Raw genomic sequence first — 15,038 nt, forward strand, 5'->3', positions numbered from 1 at the left:
GAGAAACTTAACAGAAAACCATGGGGGAGGGGAAGGGGAAAAAATAGTTTCAAACAGAGAGGGAGGCAAACCGTAAGAGACTCTTCAATACAGAGAACAAACTGAGGGTTGATGGGGGGTGGGGGAGAGGGGAAACTGGGTGATGGGCATTGAGGAGAGCACTTGTTTTGGGATGAGCGCTGGGTGCACTTGTTGGGATGAGCACTGGGTGTTGTGTGGAAACCAATTTGACAATAAATTATATAAAAAAAATAAATAGAAGGGTGACTGGCTGCTATGAAGGGGCAAGAACAGATGGAGGAAGACCAGTTAGGAGATTACTGCAATCGAATTGTCTACTTGATAGCTCTTCTTGGATATCTCAAAGGTATCTCAAACCCAACAAAAGATATCCGCCTCCCCATCCCCACAAAAACCCTTTCTGGCCCTCCTCATTGTGCTTTATCATAGTGAATGGTTCTACCATCCACCTAGTTGCTCAAGGAGAAACCTACTTATAATCCTTGATTCCTTCCTGTCTCCCACATCCCCAAACCAGTTCTTCACCAAATCCTGTTGATTTGTATCTCACATTACATTTCTCTAATCTGTCCTTGTCTCTTTGTCTTTACTCATTTTTCAGACCACCATCATCTTTAGCTTGAATTACTGCAGCAGCCTTCTAGTGGTCTTCCTTAGCCACTGTCCTCTTCTCATGTATTTCCTACAGGGCAGTTAGTGATTTTTTTTTAATTTCTTTTTAACGTTTATTCATTTTTGAGAGACAGAGTGCAAGTGGGGGGGGGGGGCAGAGACAGAGAAGGAGACACAGAATCCCAAGCAGGCTCCAGGCTCCGAGCTGTCAGCACAGAGCCCTATGCAGGGCTCAAACCCACAAACTGCAAGATCATGACCTCAGCCAAAGTCCGACACTTAACTGACTGAGCCACCCAAGGACCCCTCTACAGGGCAGTTAAATTATCTTTTCAAAATGCAGATCTGCTCAAGTCAGTGTCATTGATTAAAATTTTCATTTGTTTCCCACAATCCTCAGGATGGCCCACAAGATTCTGGGTGGTCTGGTTTTGCTTCCATCTCCAGGCTCAACTCAGCCCATCTTCTCCCTCACTTATTACATTCTAACTATACTTTCATTTCCTCAACTATACCAAATAATTTCCCCGACTATACCAAATAATCTCCTAACTCAGGACCTGCTCATTATTTATTTCCACTATCTGGAATGCTTTTTCTCCCATTTGTTTCTTTTTTTTAACTCTATTTTTAATATTTATTTATTTATTTCTGAGAGAGAGAGAATGAGAGAGAGAGAGAGAGAGAGAGAGAGAGAGAGAGAGAAAATCCCAAGCAGGCTCCATGCTGTCACTGCAGAGCTCGACACAGGGTTCGAACTCATGAACCGTGAGATCATGACCTAAGCCGAAATCAAGAATCAAACCCTTGACCAACTGACCCTAACCCTTAACCGGTGCCCCCCCAATTTGTTTCTATGACTAACTACTACCTCAAGTATTAGCTTAACTGACATTAGTCAGAGGGGCTTATCATCCCTGAGTACTCATCTAATTTAAGCTTTCTCATTAATCCTCCTCATAGCCTTTGTTCTTTTTCTCCAAGTGTTTATTACAATTTCTAAATTTATAGATGGATAGAAACTGCATATCTACAGACATACAAAACTGCTGCTTAGTACTTTTCTATATGTTTGGAACAACTCTGTAAGTCATGTAGGTTCCATGAGGGTGAGAGCCATGTCTGTCTTGTTTTCAGTATATCTTCAGTATATAATATAGTGTCTAACACATATCAGGCACTGTTAAAAAATTTTTTAATAAATTAACAAAGTCCCTTTTCTTCTCCTTAAACCAACCCCATACAGTTCTATAATTATACCATGTAGAGTCAGTTTCATTTATTAAATATCCATTGAGTGCTTACCTAGTCAAGCCCAGTGCTCTGCCCTATTGCAAGCCCAAATAATTTACCAAAGCATGCCTGCCCTTGAAAAACTTATGTTTAAATAAAAATGCAAGGCACACCTATCCAGCAAGATTTCTGCCTAAAATTATCCATAGAATGTGCCATTGCTTTTCCCACTCAGTGAAAACAGTGTATTTGTTGTTCAAAAAGGGTGATAGCAGGGCACCTGGGTGGCTCAGTCAGTTAAGCGTCTGACTTTGGCACAGGTAATGATCTCACAGTTCATGGGTTCAAGCCCCATGTCGGGCCCTGTGCTGACAGTTCATAGCCTGGAGCCTGCTTCGGATTCTATGTCTCCCTCTCTCTCTGCCCCTCCCCCACTCATACTCTATGTGTGTGTGTCTCTCTCAAAATAAGTAAACATTAAAAATTTTTTCAAAAAAGGTGATAGCATAGGAGCGTTCTCAGGAGAAATTTAAATGGCCCTTTGGGTGGCAACTTACTTAGTTCCTCACATTTCTGAATCTGGCTCTAAGCATTGCCTACTTGGGAAATTAATTTTGTCAACCCAGAGGGAGTATATATTTTTCTTAGGGCATACCCACACTAGCCACGTTCACAAGAGGTAGATACCTAAACTAGAATACTAAATGTATTGAGTTAGCATAAGAAAAAATAACTATTAAGAACAACCAAATAGCCACATGAGCAGGTTTTCAGCCTGTAGGAAAACCCATGTGGGAATCCAACAGATAACAGGAAGCCTGCTTGGTGTGTTCAAGGGGAGTTGGATGTATAATCCCAATATTTGTTGCCAGCCAACTGTAATGGGCTGATCCATCCATTTTCAGGATCAGGATGTGCTGACCTCAGTAAATGGAAAGTAGATTTCTTGAGCCAGAGGTTCTTCCTAGCTTTGGCAGTGCCCATTGCCAAGGATTTCCTTTTGAAAATGCCCATTTTCAACATTTCCAACTGACCTTCTTCCTCCCAATAGACTCTCTTTCTTTAAATATGATAATAACATTGATTGTGTTATTGTCTGGACTGGTACTCAGCCTAGAACCTCTGCTATTTCTTTTAAGGTGACTTTGCATCTCACTTGTTTTATCTAACATGCTTTAATTTTGTTCATCAAATTCTTAGAATTTGGTGAGTGCTCTGTGGATTCTCCATTGGGAGAGCAAAATGCAATCTGACCCAGGACACACTGCCATTTTTTTCAGGCAGAAGAAAGATTATTAAGTGGTAGGAGTAATTAATTTTGTCTTGGGCAGTTAAGAAAAGCTTTCCAGAAGAGGTGATGTCAGAGCTGAATCTCAAATTAGAAGCTTTGAGTGTGAGGTGGAGAACATGGTAATTTTGAAGTAGAGAGAACAACTTATATCAATGCTATATGTTATATGTAATATATATAAATGTATAAATGTTATTGCATACCTGTAAGGCACTGTTATGTATTAGGGTAAATAAAACAGCCCACTGGGAGCTTAGATAAGTCCAATGGCAGAGAGCTTAGGTACATCTTCTGTCCCATGGCTCTCAATCAGCCTTATAAACCCTGTGACATAGCAACTGTTGACTGTTCTGCCTGAAACACACTGCACACCAACCAAGCCTTGAGACTTGAACTGTCAAAATCTATCCTAAGTAAGCAACAACAAGTATGAGAGTCCTTCCCCTAAAAGCTTCTAAACGTTTTTCTCTTCTCATGGCCTATATGAAATATAGTTATTTGTGTAAATATACAAATTTGACTTGCCGTCCTATCCATCCCCCCTACTAGTAGACTGTAAGTTCCAGAAAGAGAAAGAACTTTATATTTTAATAAACCATTTCAGATATTTGTCATTCCTATGGACGTCTTTATACTTTTAGTACATTCCTCAAAAATGTAGAATATTGCTTTACATGTTTAAATTTTCCATGAATGATATAAGGCACAGCACTCTCCAGTTTGCTGTCTTCTTTCTTTTTTTTAATGTTTATTTATTTTTGAGAGACAGAGAGACAGAGCATGAACGGGGGAGGGGCAGTGGGAGAAGCAGACACAGAATCCGAAGCAGGCTCCAGGCTCTGAACTGTCAGCACAGAGCCTGATGCGGGGCTTGAATTCATGAGCTGTCACATCATGACCTGAGCCAAAGTCAAACACCTAGCCAATTGAGCCACCGAGACACTCCCAGCTTGCTGTTTTCATTCAATATTATGTTTTAAAATTCATCTATGTTAAAGTCCTCTTTATTTCATTTTAACTGTTATATACTATTCCATAGTATACCTATAATCCCAGTTTGTTTATCTTTGTGTCTCTTATTGGGCATTTAAGTTATTTTTTCATTTTTGGGGCAACATAGGCAACCATTCTGGAAAACATTTGGCAACATCTAGTAAAGTTGAAATGTACATGTTCTTCTACCCAAGCAAGTCCTTTCCTAGATATATACACTAAGATCTACTGTATATATTTACCACATGTGGTTGTTTAATTAATTAAAATTAAGGAAAATTTAAATATTAGTCCCTCAGTTGAACTGTCCACAGCACTATCTATGCTGAAATGAATAGCACAGATACAGAGTATTTCCATCATTACAGAAAGTTCTATTGAACTCTCTAGTTGTGCCTCAGAGACTGATGTTATTTGCATATTCGCAGTATACTGTGAATGCAAAAAACATTTGTTATCTGTGGACTGAATGGATGTAAAAATATTACATAATGAGGCTGTATATGTTAAGTGTTAAATGGGTTCCAGGAATACTAGCTAACCAAGTTTAGAGGGGGTGGGATTTGATCAGAGCTTCAGGGTCCTGTGCATGAGTTTGGAGAATTGAGTAAGGTGTTTGTCCAGGGTGGTCAAGTGCAACATAACAAGGAAAGGAGTTGGAATCATCATGGTAGAGGAAATAAGATAAGCCCCAACACAGAGAGAATGTAGCAAGAATCAGATCCAAGGCAAGACTGTGAGTGGGGAAAATGAGTCATGAGGTCAGAAGCCAAAAAAGATTAAAAGGAAGCCAAGAGGTGGAGTCAAGGCAGGTCAGAGAGAGCAGTTCAGGACACTGGCTCTGAAGCCTGTGCTCCTTGCTTTAAGATCAAAATCTGTTCATTTCCCAAGTAGATTGCCATCACTCACAGGAGTGGAGGGCCTGTCTACTTTCAGTGGAGGCTGTGGTTAGGAGAAGGTTATCTGTAAGAATGTGGACTAAGATTAGGATTTGGCTCCCACAACAAGTAGCTGTGAACACTTGGAAGGGTGAAGGTTAGGCCTGGACTAGGCTATTGAGAGCCACATTTCTGAGAGACTAATGACTCTGGGTAGAGCAAGAGACAAGGGAGGGAGGGAACAAGTGTAGTAAAAGAACAGATCAAAAAGGAAAAGGGGATGAAGGGGTCAAGGGTCGGATGAAGACAAAATGCAATGAGAGAGAACATTATACATGTCTTAATATTGGTTTTCAATTAATTGTAGAGTTTTTTCAATAAATAAATTTTTTAAAAAAACACCCAGCAGGAATGTGGTGTGAGATTCAGAAACCATGGGTCTGATTTAGTCTGAAAGTACAGTTTTAGCCCCAGGCTTTTGTCCAGCTCTGGAGCTGCCCTGTAGTCCATTCCTGGTTTTCCTGAAAGCTCTCCCCCACAACATCCCCACTCCCACCTTCCCTACTCCAATAATTTCCATAAGTCAGAGGTAGTGATTTTAAACTGTTGGTTCATTTTTGGCAGGGAGGGGACAGGTGTGTGGCCACAGGGAAAGTTGGGGATGAGTGGAAAATTAGAGAAATTCATTGTAAAGTGCATGAGTCAAGAAAGATATCCTATGTCATTCTCTGATATCTTGTGAAGCTTAGCTTGACAATAAAAATTCTCTCTCTCCTGGCCCACCTCTCATCTTTTACATGCTATAGATAGTCCAAACTCAGTTAAGATTCTAGTTGCCATTTTTAAAACTCAATAATCAGATTTGTGCCTATCTTCAAAAGAAATAAAACTAACTGCAGGACCAGACCAAACAAAGCTGTTTAACTGCTTGCTTACAATAGTGCAGACTCTTTTCTAACCATGGCTTTTGAGAACTGTGGCATATGGCAGAAAGGCTAGAGATAGTTCACTCAAACAGGCAAACAAACCTATCCAACCTTAGGAAAGTAATTGTTCAACTGGACATTGTGCATTATGAGAGTAGCCAATTATCTACCAACAGTGGGTTTGCAATCCCAGAAATCTTTGCCAATGGCTTTCTATACCCTCTAGTGATACTGACTGACGTTTGGATTCCTAAGCAAGGCCAGTCTGAAAGAGCTGTGTGTGTGCATTGCTAATTCTTTACAAAGATTACAGCCCTTTAATTCCCAAGGCCATTTCTTGTTCTGACTCCCCTGCTTCTTTCCAACTCATGTCACTTCACTCTTCAGCCTCAAATTCCTGTGCCCAGGCATGAGCCAGTCTACTGAAATGTGGGCAACTGTCTTGGCATGCATGGGCAATCAGATGTTTGAAGAAAATTGATGAATAACCATTTGTCCAAGAGATCCATAGGGCTTAGGGAACTAAAAGGCTTATTCTTGTGGTTAAACACTGGGAATGCCATCTCATTCCCGTCCACTGATTTCTCTATTATCAGCTGGTAAGCCACAAGCAGATCTCTTGTTCATCTGCCAGGATGCAAACTAGCCCTTCTTTCTAGTCGCACTTTTGTTCTCAGGCTTAGGAATGCTGCAGTTATTCCAAAAGGAATCTGGCTGGCACAGTTAATTGGACTTATTGGGTCATAATTACAGTATCACAGCATCAATCCACATTTTCCTGGATTTGATTACTGAACCTTCCTAATATATATCTTTGGGTCCTGATGCCATCAGTTAGGACCTTGTGGTTGAACCTACCATACTATAGACGTCTAGGCTGAATGCTTCCCTGAGCCCTAGGTTGATGAATAAACTGTTTCCTTAGGAGGGATGTTTAGGAAAGCAACTGATAATCATAAATACTAACATATGTTGAGTGCTTGCTATGTGTCTGGCACTATGCTTGCATTATCTCATTGAATATTTACAATAACCACAAAAAGGCAGATACTATTGTCAATGTCCTGTGTTTACAGCTGAAGAAACAAAGAGGTAACATACCTTGCCCAAATTACACAGATAGTAAACACAGAATTGGAGTTTACTGCCATATCTGTTTTGGTTCAGAACAAATGCTCTTAAATACTACATCATTTTGCCTTCTTGGAAAGTGTCCGTCTGCTCTTTGCTTCACTAGTAAGAGCTCATCTGATCCTAATTTGTTAGAAACTGGAATACAGTAGAATAAACACATGTTTCCTTTCTGATGAAGTGATGGGTTATACTGTCCTATTTTACATGTCAGCAATGGATTTGAGACAGGTTGTGAAACTATGTAGATCACTCATCAGAAGTATTTGATTGGGCATCTATTATGTGCCAGCACATGCTGGGTGACTCAAAGATGTGTGAGAGACAGGTATTACCATCAAGAAGTGAGTGTCTTACCAGAGAAATAATGCTAACCCACAGAAACCCCTCCCAAACATATTTATATATGCATATTAAATAATATGCCAACTCATGTGAAAATTCTAAGTGTTGTGGGAAACAGTGAGGTGTTAATAGAAGGGACACTGGCCTGAGAACCAAAAGGTGTTGTTTTAAGAAATAGTTGTGTAATGGTTAATTTTAATGTTAATTTAAAAATAAAGTGGGGCTACTTGAGTTATTCTGGGTTTTTTGATTAGAAGCAGAAGAGAAGAAATAATCAAGAAGTCCTCATGGATGAGATGAACTATGAAGGATGGTTAAAATTTGAGGCGATAGGCAGGAAGAAGGAGAATCCAAGTCCAAGGAAGAGGGAAGGGATATTAACAGTATGGCAGAGACGGGGAAATGAGCCTAGAGTGTTTATGGGCCAGCAGAAAGGATATCCTTATAAATGCTTTAAGGAGCAAACCCCACAAAGTTAGGCATAAGGAAAATCAGGGACCAATGCACTGATTAATTGTTGATTGATTGATTTTTATTGTGGCCAAATACACATAACCTAAAATTTATCATTTTAACCATTTTAAAGTGTACAATTCAGTGACATTAAGCACGATCACAATGCTGTGCAACCATCGCCACTACCCAGTTTCAGAATTTTTTCACCACACCATTGGGAACCCTGTACCCATTAGGTGGTTACTCCCCATTCCCACCTCTCCCTAGACCCTGGCAACGACTCCACTCTTTTTATCTCTGTGGATTTGCCTATTCTGAATATTTCATATAAATGGAATCATACAAGACATGGTCTTTTGTGTCTGGCTTCTTTCACTTAGTATATATTTTAAAAATTCATCCATGTTGTAGTATGTATCAGAATTTCATTCCTTTTTATGGCTGAATCAAATTTTGTCGTGTGAATACACCACATCTTGTTTATTCACTCATCTGTTTATAGATATTTGGGTTGTTTCCACCCTCTGGCTATTGTGATTAGAGCCTCTATGAACATTGGTGTATAAGTTTTGGTGTGAACACTTATTTTCGATACTTTTGGCATATAACTAGCAGTGGAATTGCTGGATCATATGCTAGTTCTATGTTTAATTTATGGAGGTAAAATAATGCTTTTCACAGAAAGCTGGCATAGTGGTTAAAGGAAGGGCTTTGACATTTGAGTTGAATCCTGGCTGTGTGACTTACTAGTTGTATGACTTCGAGCAATGAGAAGTATGATATAATCATTGAGCTTCAGTTTTCTCATCTGCTAAATAAAGTTGTTTGGGGGATTACATGGCATAATACATAAAGCACTCAACACAGTGTCTGGCACATAGAAAGCACTGGATACATGGTAGCTACTAAGGAATACCCTATATTAGTCTCATGTAAAATGTGATGTCAACATCACAGATAGAGGTGTAGCCCTCTTACTGACTTTGCTAACTACCCCCACCCCACCTTGTAGAACTCAGAAAATGATCTGAATTTTGAGAAAAGTGAGCAACCCTGGTTTCTTAACCCCTCAATTTTTTTTATTTTATTTTTTATTTTTTAAAATGAACATCCAAATTACTTAGCATATAGTGAAGCAATGATTTCCGGAGTAGATTCCTTAATGCCCCTTACCCATTTAGCCCATCCCCCCTCCCACGACCCCTCCCGTAACCGTCAGTTCTCCATATTTATGAGTCTCTTCTGTTTTGTCCCCCTCCCTGTTTTTATACTATTTTTGTTTCCCTTCCCTTATGTTCATCTGTTTTGTCTCTTAAAGTCCTCATATGAGTGAAGTCATATGATTTTTGTCTTTCTCTGACTGACTAATTTCACTTAGCATAATACCCTCTAGTTCCATCCATGTAGTTGCAAATGGCAAGATTTCATTCTTTTTGATTGCTGAGTAATACTCCATTGTATATATATATATATATATATATATATATATATATATACCACATTTTCTTTACCCATTCATCCATTGAGGGACATTTGGGCTCTTTCCATACTTTAGCTATTGTTGATAGTACTGCTATAAACATGGGGGTGCACGTGTCCCTTTGAAACAACACACCTGTATCCCATTTAACTCCTTAATTTCTAATTATTTAAATTGTTTGTATATGTGGGAGCCTATGTACACACTACTAATTATTCTAGTGAAAAACTTTTTTCAAAATGTCAAAAGCCTGTGTGTGTGTGTGTGTGTGTGTGTGTTTTATAAAACAGATCCTATCCAAGAAGAAGCAACTCAGTGTAGTAGTTAAGAGCCTATGTTCTGAATCAAATCAGACATGAGAGTAAATTCCACTTCCGTGTTTACTAGCTATGTAATCTTAAGCAAGTTACATCATCCTGCTGAGCCTCTGTTTACTCATAAACATGGAATATTAATAATAGTATCTACCCTTGTTGACTTATTGTGAATATTAAGTGAGATAATGCAAGCATAGTGTAAGATGTGTAGCAAGCACTCAACCTTCAGTTATTGCAGGGATGCCCATAACTTTGACCTTCCTTTCTTTCCAGAACCCCTACAAGCCATCAAAGTGGCCCATGGGAGTTAAACAGCAAAGGAACTTTAGCCAGACCTGAAAGAATACCAAATGTCCATAAATATTCTTTCCAAATGACATGAAATTCCACCATAACAAAAGCAGCTCAAGACTCTATAATCTCAAATGCATCTTTTGAGTTTCCTGCTTCTGATTAGTCTCTCTGTTGGAGGTTGTATTTTTCTAAGATGGATTAACTTTCCACCTTCACAGAAAAGAATCATATAGTATTTGAGCTGAAAGAGGAAGAGGCAGTGAAAGGAATTAACATCTATTGTGCACAGTGCACCCAATTTGTCTTTTTTGATCTTTGTAACAACCCTGTTGTAAGTATCTGTATTCGCATCTTGCAGCTTCAGAAATGTGCTCAAAAGTAACTCATGAAAAACTAGTAACTGTTGGAACCAAGATTTGAACCCAGATTTTTTGAAAGCCTTCAATTTGTTATACCACATTTGGTTTAAAGACTCTCTGGGATCTTGTTTTGCTGTTGGGGAAGCAGAAGCCAAGAAAGGTAAAATGAGTTGCCCAAGGTCACTTAGCCAGTTAATGATGAAGCCGGGCTAGAAACCAGTTCCAAGAATGCCAGCTCATGTTATTTTATTGCCTCTTAATTGATGAATAATGTAGTGGTTCATCAGTTAAAAAATGATTAAAAGATTGGAACGAATCTGGAAATAGATTCCATCTGTACCTTAATTACTTCCATTTTATGTTCCACAGGCTTTATTGAAAAACTTTTTTCTAGTCAGAAATGAACCAGTGCCCTGGTATTCCCTGAATGCTTGTGTGTCCACTGCATTTGGTGTTTGATATTCAGAAGCAGTATGTAAATGCAGGCATTCTGCTTTTGACTGTAGTTCATTTTCTAAACAGATGTTAACTACTGTGATGGTTAATTTTATGTGTCAACTTGTCTAGGCTCTGGGTGCCCAGATGTTTGGTCATATATCAGTTTAGATGTTGCTGTGAAGATATTTTTATTTTTTTTATATTTATTTATTTTTGAGAGAGAAAGAGAGACAGAGACACAATTAGCCGGGGAGGGGCAGAGGGAGAGAGGGAGACACAGAACTAGAAGCAGGCTCCAAGCTCCACGCTGTCAGCACAGAGCCTGCCATGGGGCCCGAACCCACGAACTGTGAGATCATGACCTAAGCTGAAGTCAGACACTTAACTGACTGAGCCACCCAGATGCCCCAAAGTACTTTTTTACATATGATTGACATTTAAATCAGTAGACTTTGAGTTAAGCAGATAACCTTCTACAGTGTGGGTAGGCGTCATCCAGTCAGTTGAAGGCCTTAAGAGAAAAAGACTGAGGTCCTCTGAGGAAGAAGAAATTCTGCCTCCAGACTGCCTTTGGACTTGAGCTTGTCCTGCAGATTTTGGACTTGCCAGCCCCCACATTGTGTGCACTATTTCCAATCAATCAATCAATCAATCAACCAAATAAGCATGCACACACACACGCACACACACGCACACACACACATCCTCTTAGTTCCGTTTGTGAATTAGTCAAGAGAGCCCTGACTAAGACAACCACCTACTAATATACCAGGCACAGTATGAGGTTCTGCGAATATAGACATCTCTGTATAGAGATTTGTACAATGTGGCAAAAAATGACAAAGCACATTGCCGAAGTAGGACAAGGTGGGAAACAGAGCCACAAGGAAAGCATTGAGGTGTATTTCCTGATGCTCTTTACACTTGCTAATGATACTAATGATACTCAGATTTTATTTGTAAGTGGACAACTTATTTAATTCTGAAAGAGAAACTTTGACAGTAAGCAAAAATAGATTCTCCTCCTCTTAGACTATCCTGATCTATTCATTGAATTTATTAATTCAGTAAACATTTCTTCAATCGTGGCTTTGTGCATGGTGTGTGACAACAACGTGGTAATGGTCTGAGGAGCCTCAGAGTTACTAAGGCCCCTTCTTAATCTTGGCCTAATTTCTGGTACCCAGGCTAGGGATGGAGAAGTTGCTTGATGTAGCTGTGGAGTGAAAATTGGGCACATGGAAGCCCACTTGTCTCTCTGACAACTTGATTTGGACCAAATTAGATAATGTACCTATGAGCTGGGGTAGTAACCTGTCCCCAGCCTCATACCTCCTGGTTTCCAAGACTGCCTCCTGAGTTTTCAGCCTTACCAGTGTCTATTTTGCATGAACCATTCATCAAAAAGTCTGACCCTGGGTATTTTAGAGAAGGCTTATGCCCTTAAAACGTGAATTCCATTTATTCCCCCAAACACAAGCTTTTCTGTCACTCCCTGCACTGGAGTCATCTACAATCTTGTGGGAGAGAAGACTAGTTAATGCCCATAGAATACTTGGAGAACCAAGCAAGGCAGCCTATGAATATTTTCAAAAATTTGTCTTCTCCACAGTATTTGGGCTGCTAGCAGGCCTACGGAACTTATCTGAATGTTTCTCCCTGGCTAACGTGTGAGCTCCACAAAGGCAGAGTCTTTGTCTCATTCTGCTTTGTACCCATACAATTTTGGGCCCACTTCCTCTGCTCACATCTTAAATGTGGGTGTTCCTCAGGCCTCTGTACCAGGATCTCTCCTCTCTCTGCACAGTGCCATCAAGTCACAATTCTATGCTTCAGCCCAAATCTCTCTTCCAAACTCCAAGGCCACACATATCTAACTGCTGAGACATGTCTCCCTGGCTATTCACAGTACTTCAAACTCAGTACTTCATTCTCTACACACACACACACACACACACACACACGCACACACGCACACACACACATGCACACAAATTGGTCCTAGTCTATGCTCCCCCAGCTCAGCAAATAGCACTACCATTCTCCCTGTCACTCCCTGTTGACTCCTTTCTCCTTCACCTACCACATCTGCTCATTCACCTTCATCCACCCATTCACCAACTCAAACCTGAATTCCTTTTCTAAAATGATGTTTTATAGAAAACTTCAGAATAGAATAGTGCAGTGAAACTCCTCTCATGTACCAATTGCTCAGCTTCAAATTTACCAGTTTATAGAAAATCATAGTTCATCTATCCCCACTTCTCTCCACTTTCAATTATTTTGAAAATAACCCCAGAGATTATTTCATTTCATATTTCATTATGTATGTCTTCAAAATAAGTTACAAACATATCCAAAATCCCATTAGAACACCAAAACCAAAATTAACAATTATTAAATATCCAACCAGGGTTCATGTTTCCTCATTGTTTTCTTTATTAATTTTTATGAGAGAGAGAGAAAGAGACAGAGCATGAACATGGGAGCAGGGCAGAAGGAGAGAGAATCCCAAGCAAGCTTCACGCTCAGCCTGAAGCCTGCCAACTGACATGGGGTGGGGCTCAATCCCTGAGATCATGACCTAAGCCAAAATCAAGACTCAGAAGCTCAACTGACTGAGCCACCCAGGTGCCCCTCATTGTTTTAGAAATCGTTTTGCTCTCTTACATTTGAATAGTTAAATAAAATCCCTACATTGCAATTGGATAAGTCTCTTAAATCACTTTAATGTATAGTGACCCCCTTACTCTTGTCTTTTTCTCCCTGAAATCTTTTTCTGAAACAAAAAACTGCATCATTTATGCTGTAAGATTTTCCCATGGTTTTGATTATTGGTTGGCATTCCCCTACATTTACTGTAACATTATTGTAAAGTATTGGTAGTTAGCTCTAGAGACTTGATCAAATTCCGTTTCTCTCTCTCAAAGACTATTTGTTCAGGTGGCTTTATGCTTTCATTATGAGACGCAAAATATCTGCAATGTCTGATTGTTTCTCTTTTTGTGGTGTTGTTAGCAACCGTTAATATTCATTGTCTCAATCTGTTATTTCATAGAATCTGTTGATTCTCTAATTCTGTCCTTTTTCCTCCATGAGAAACATCCCCTAATTGATTTTTATGGTTATCCTGAATTCATTTGGGATAGGTAGGATAAATGCTTGAGTCTGCCACCACTTCCCTTTTTTAAGCCAATTTTTAAAATACAGTAAAAACTTGGCTTGCAAGCATAATTCATTCCAGAAACATGCTTGTAATCCAAAGCGCTCATATATCAAAGTGAATTTCAAGAACGATTGGCTCAGTTGTGGTCATGTGAGGTTCAGCATCATGTACTACGCATATTGCAAGACAGCGCTCATTTATCAAGTTAAAATTTATTAGAAATGTTTGCTCATTTTGCGCAACACTCGCAGAACAAGTTACATGCAATCCAAGGTTTTACTGTAATTAGTTATTCCCCTAGCATCCTCCAAAGGTGGCCAGTGAAGGGTTTTTGTTGGAGGTGGGATAGGAAAGGGAGAGTTACTGTTACAAACTCATGGAGTTTTAAATATTTTAAGAATTTTATTTTTGCAGTTATCATTATTGACTATCAAATCACCAGTCATTTGGGGCGCCTGGGTGGCGCAGTCGGTTAAGCGTCCGACTTCAGCCAGGTCACGATCTCGCGGTCCGTGAGTTCGAGCCCCGCGTCAGGCTCTGGGCTGATGGCTCGGAGCCTGGAGCCTGTTTCCGATTCTGTGTCTCCCTCTCTCTCTGCCCCTCCCCCGTTCATGCTCTGTCTCTCTCTGTCCCAAAAATAAATAAAAAACGTTGAAAAAAAAAAAATTTAAAAAAAAAAAAAATCACCAGTCATTTGACCATTGAAAGCCTGTTCATATTGACTATAAAATCCTTGAGTACCCTATTAGTATTTGTAACAGCTTTGCTGAGGTATAATTGACATACAGTACTTTGCACATATTTAAACTATACAATTTGATCAATTTAGACATATGTATACAACCATGAAACCTTCATCACAATCAAGATAATGAACATATCATTCAGTAGCAAATGTTTCCTTATGCCCTTTTGTATTCTTTCCCCTCACACTTCACCACTCCCCATCCTTGGGTAATGACAAATCTGCTTTCTGTCACTGGAGATTAAATTTCATTTTTCAGAGTGCTATGTAAATGGAAATATAGAATATATATGCTTTTTTTACCGGCTTCTCTTTCTTAACACTATTATTTTGGTATTCATTCATGATATTGT

At 39.5% G+C, this 15,038-nt stretch overlaps 1 protein-coding gene across 1 annotated transcript in view; it reads left to right on the forward strand.

Moving 5' to 3' along the window:
- Nucleotides 1-15,038, forward strand: part of LOC109253654 (collagen alpha-6(IV) chain) — a 249,875-nt gene that overhangs the window by 62,089 nt on the left and 172,748 nt on the right. The gene's annotated exons all lie outside the window — the stretch shown is intronic.

Source organism: Panthera pardus, unplaced genomic scaffold (genome assembly GCF_024362965.1).
Source record: "Panthera pardus isolate Hobbes unplaced genomic scaffold, ASM2436296v1 HiC_scaffold_27, whole genome shotgun sequence".
NCBI lineage: Eukaryota > Metazoa > Chordata > Mammalia > Carnivora > Felidae > Panthera > Panthera pardus.